Below are 5,134 nucleotides of genomic sequence, written 5' to 3'. Positions count from 1 at the left end.
AAATTTCAAACCAAAGAATATACAACTTGTGATAGAAAATGGACACTGTGTCAGGTCAGATTTCTTTGCAAGAAGTCTCCATTCCTCCATTTTTATTTCAAGTGCAAATTAATGCAAGTTGTTAGACTTCCTTCAAGTTGCTAATTGTGACATTGGTCTCCTCCTTTCATGCTCTGTGCTGGTTTCAATGCAGGCTGGAACTATTTGACTGGAAGTTCATTTGTTGTACACTATGTCCCTGAGAAAATATAGGACTTGACTTCTGCAATGATGGGACAGAATGACAGCTCTGTGGTTGAATTCATCCTCTTGGGCTTTTCTCATCTCCCTGAGCTCCAAGTACACATGTTTGGAGCTTTCTTGGTTATTTATCTGGTGACTATGACAGGAAATGCCACCATTGTCACCGTCATCTTTCTGGACCACAGCCTGCACATCCCCATGTATCTGTTCCTGCAGAACTTGTCCGTGTTGGAAGCAAGCTTCAGCTCACCTATCATGCCTGAAATGTTGGTGGTTCTCACCACTGAGAAGTGACCATTTCCTTTTGGGGCTGTTTTGTTCAGATGTATTTCATTCTTCTCTTTGGTGGGACAGAGTGTTTTCTCCTGGGCACAATGGCTTATGATCGATTTGCTGCAATCTGCCATCCTCTGACCTACCCAGTGATTATGAGCTAAAGGATCTTTGTCAAATTGGTGATTTGCTCATGGGTCTTGGGCATTATGGGGGCTACTATGTATGCTCCGTGGGTATTTAGCTTCCCTTTTGTGGTCCTAGTAACATTAATCATATATCATGTGAAACCCCAGCAGTGCTGGAGCTTGTCTGTGCAGACGCTTTCCTGTTTGAAGTCTATTCTTTCACAGGCACCCTGTTGGTTGTCATGGTACCCTTCCTGTTGATACTGTTGTCTTATACTTGAATTCTCTTTGCCATCCTGAGGATGCCATCCACTACAGGGAGGCAGAAGGCCTTTTCCACATGTGCCTCTCATCTCACCTCTGTCACTCTCTTCTATGGCACAGCATGTATGAGTTATTTGCAGCCTAAATCCAAGTACTCCCCAGACACCAAGAAACTAATGTCATTGGCTTACTCTCTGCTCTCTCCTCTGCTGAATCCACTTATTTACAGCCTGAGAAACAAAGAGATGAAAAGGGCTGTGGTAAAATTATGGCAAGGAAAAGTCGTCTTCTTTCTTGCTGAGAATCCATTTGAGATTTGGAAACCACCCAAAGAAGCTCTACCTTAGTTTAGAAAATCAAGGCAAAAGGGATCCCATGAATACTTTAGTCATTTGTTTTTATGACTATTTGGTTTTTATAGTATGACATAGATATAGTCATGTTTGTGAACTGTGGATATCCAGTTCGTTATTTATTGCATTGTCATAAGATGATGCTTCAATAAATCTAATTTCACATACTCATATGTTTGATGCTTTGTTTTCAGGGCATCTGATCAGGTGAATAGCGTCTTTCTGTGTATCATCTTTCTAATCTCTCACTTATCATAGTATCTACTTTTATATGGTGTGTGTATCTGTGTTTGCTTGTTTATCCATTTTTGAGAATTAATTCATACCCATACTCCAGTTAAGCTACCTCTTTCTCCCTGTGCTACTACTCCAGCCCAGTGTGGATTAATGTGAATAACCATTGCAGAATTGCTTTTTAAAATGATTATAAAAGGCCACTAAGACTCATAACACCCAGAAAGTCAAGAAAACAACAGATATATTGTTGATATTTGTTGTGTCTTTAGTGAAACTAAAGGAGTTAAAAAATAAAACTCATACATTTATTTTTGAGGTTCAAACTCGACCTAATTTCTATCACTGTCTCCATTTGCTTAAAGAAAGGCTTCTTCTATTTTTTGCTGTTTGTCTTAAATTAAATTTTATTTATTATTTTTTACTTTTTCCCTTTACATTCCACTTACTGACCACATCCTGGTCACCCACTTCCACATTGCTTCCCTGTCCCCCATCCCCTCTCCTTTGAGTGGGTAGGAGCCCCCCTGGGTATCTTCTAACCTTGGTACATAAAGTCTCTGTGAGGCTAGGTACATCCTCTCCCACTTAGGCCAGACAAAGCAGCCCAGCTAGAAGAACATATCGCACATATAGGCAACAGCTTTTGGAATAGCCTCCACTTTAGTTGTTTGAGACCCATATGAAGACTAAGCTACACATCTGCTACATACATGCGTGAAGACCTAGGTCAAGCCTGTGCATATTTCTTGGTTGGTGGTTGAGTTTCTGAAAAACTCAAGGCTCCAGGTTAGTGGATTCTTTTGATCTTCCTATGAAGTTTTTGGCCCCTTAGGGGCCACAATCCTTTTTCCTATTCTTCCATAATAGCCCCCAATGTCCATCCACAGTTTTACTGTGGGTATCTATCTTCCTGAGTCAGCTACTGTATGAAGCCTCTCAGAAGACAGCCTTGCTACAAACATAACAGAGCATCATTAATAGTGTTAGAGATTGGTGCTTGCCCATGGACTGGGTCTTAAGTTGGGCTGGTTTTGGTTGGCTGTTCCCTCAGTCTCTGCTCCATCCCCAGTCCATGCATTTCTTGTAGACAGGATAGATGTTTGGTTGAAAGTTTTGTTTGTGGGTTGATGTCATTGTTATTCCATTGGAGTTCCTGCCTGGATGCAAGAAGTCGCCCAAGAGAGGCTTCTTTAATGATTATACTTTTGGTTGATGATTCTACTTTCCTTTGTGTATAAGGATAAAATTTTGAATGTAATAAGGATTATGCTGGTCTAGCAAACACCATAGCTTTTTTTCTAAGGTCTATGATCTCACTAGTGACAGGGAGTTGGCCTGGTTTCCATGACAGACATAATTTCTGTTCTGTTGAGTAGTCTTTAAATCTAATTTGACAGCTCTTGGTTGCCATCACCTTGTGAGAGCCATAAAAGTGTATTTTAATAGCCTAGTAGAATAGCCATTGCTGACAACTTGGTGTACACTACAACATAAGCAGGAGACAGGGTTTTGAATGTCACAACCCAAAATAATAAGGTAAGGTAGCAATAAGACTAATTGTACTGTTAACAGTCATTAAAATTGTATACTTGATAAGAAATATCAGGCTGTACCTCATAGTTTTAGGCAACTAATACATGTCAATTAAATCTATTATATGTAACAATGTACTACAGTAATAACAAAAGGTGTGCAATAAGATATATCTCAGGACGGATGTTGGAGGAGAGATGTCTCAGGAGTTAAGAGAACTAGCTATTTTTTCAGAGGACCTGGCTTTAATTCTCCGCAACAAACAATCTACATTCATATATTTAGAAATGAGTACATATTATTTCCTTTTCTTTTCACTAGAAAATAATTTAAATATTTGGCCCAATAGAGTGTTAGAATTTTTAAAACCTATTTTGGGATATATGCATATGCATTAGAATAGACATAGACAAAAGACCTGTACACTTGACCATGGTCCATAAGAACAATTCAACTCACTGACTATTGTTTGCTAATGTTCTACAGACATGTACTGTGGATAAAATACAGCTACATCTTGCTGTTTCTGTGTCTGCTTGATTCCCTTATCAGGTCTTGTCAGTCCCTTCGGCTTCTCACAACATCACACAAAGACTAGTAGGGTATGTTTAAGAACTATGATGTCGTGTGACCTTCTGACTTTAGTGTGTTGTAGAAGAGAACACTTGAAACATGTAAATCAGTAAATTATTTGGTTTTATGTTTTTCAATTTCATGTGACAACAGAGATTTAGGCAAAATCCCAATTCTGGAGTCATTGTTGTCCCCTTTAATTGTCACATACCATCTTATTCATTTTGGATGTGATTGATATTTGAATGGAGGCATCTAAAGGTCCCCAGAGCTGCTTCATCAGGCTGTTTAGGTTTTGGGTTTAGCTTATGGTTTTATGAGGACCCACACTCTCACAGCAAAGTCTCTGATCTTCTGACTTGCTTTTGGAACCTGGTAGAATTTCTTTTATAGAGAAAATATGTCTCTCTACTAGTAAAATAATGGGTAGGTCCTTTTTACTCACCATGTGATGTAAATGTGATTATTTAATTAATTTTATTATCTTCCTCTCTTGAGTTATGTCTGCATTCCATCTTTTCAAGAATAAATAGACATTTTGGAACAATGTTTGAATTTCCAGGCTTTAGAAAAAATAAAACAACACTTTTTAAAAAAAGCTATTTAGGATTCAATGCACAGTTACACTAGCTCTTGGAAATTAGAGTGCAGATAGTTTTTTAGAGGTACTTAATTTTATTCCTCTTTATACATAATGTTTATTAAAGAAGCCTTTTTGAAAAACCTGTGACTTAAAGTCTACTGAACAATTTCTATTTTTTAATCTGTAAATATATATATTGGCCCTATGTTATGTCTAGGTTTTGATCCCTACTGTGTTTGCTGAGAACACAGCCTCTTATAATTTGAAAGTTTGATCTTTTTTTGTTTCTTTGACTGTGTCTATCATTATTGTTTCCATTCTGATTATTCTGGCAGAATGGAATTTTAAAGTGTGGCTTCCTTGCTGCTCCAGAATAGTAACAAGGCTCCCATCTCACTAGTGCTGTCCTTGGGGAAGACCCTCCATACAGCCATGAGCTGGTTTTGCCACTGAACTCCACCCAGCTTAGCTTCTAACTTGTGAAAGAAAGCCCAATGAATGCCCTGCTCCCAGAAAGCAAAAACAAAACAAAAAAGCTACTGCTAATGTGGTTCAAAGGACAAGGGTTTATCTAAGCTTATAGAAGAACTTGGTGGTGTTCTGCATGTGATGCTGGTTTCAGGAGTGAAACAGGGTTGAATTATTATTCCATAGTTTCAGAGACCTACTGAGGACAGGTAGCATAGGTCAGAGGAATCCCTGCATGAGAAGACATTGTATGAAGCTGTGAAAATGGAACGTGGGCTGTAGTGGGGACTTCAAGATGCTGGAGATGGTAGAGCCAAATTCAGGGAGTGGTAACAGCCTGAGAGAGGGTTGTATGCCTCAGGCAGCAGAGCTGGAGTGGATGAGGCAGTTGAGCCCTTTAACAATGGACATGGAGCATTAGGAGTTGCTGTCTTCCCTGCTGGGTTCAGTTCTTGCTTTAGTTCAGTATTTCTTACAAT

General features: G+C 38.9%; 1 pseudogene; it reads left to right on the top strand.

Moving 5' to 3' along the window:
* The first annotated feature begins 264 nt into the window (after positions 1–264).
* LOC114621673 lies at positions 265–1,255 on the top strand (annotated as a pseudogene).
* The last annotated feature ends 3,879 nt before the right edge of the window (positions 1,256–5,134 follow it).

Source organism: Grammomys surdaster, unplaced genomic scaffold (genome assembly GCF_004785775.1).
Source record: "Grammomys surdaster isolate TR1022 unplaced genomic scaffold, NIH_TR_1.0 184, whole genome shotgun sequence".
Classification (NCBI taxonomy): Eukaryota; Metazoa; Chordata; class Mammalia; order Rodentia; family Muridae; genus Grammomys; species Grammomys surdaster.
The sequence above is the reverse complement of the archived record's forward strand: the minus strand, read 5'-3'. Positions and strand labels throughout refer to the sequence as shown.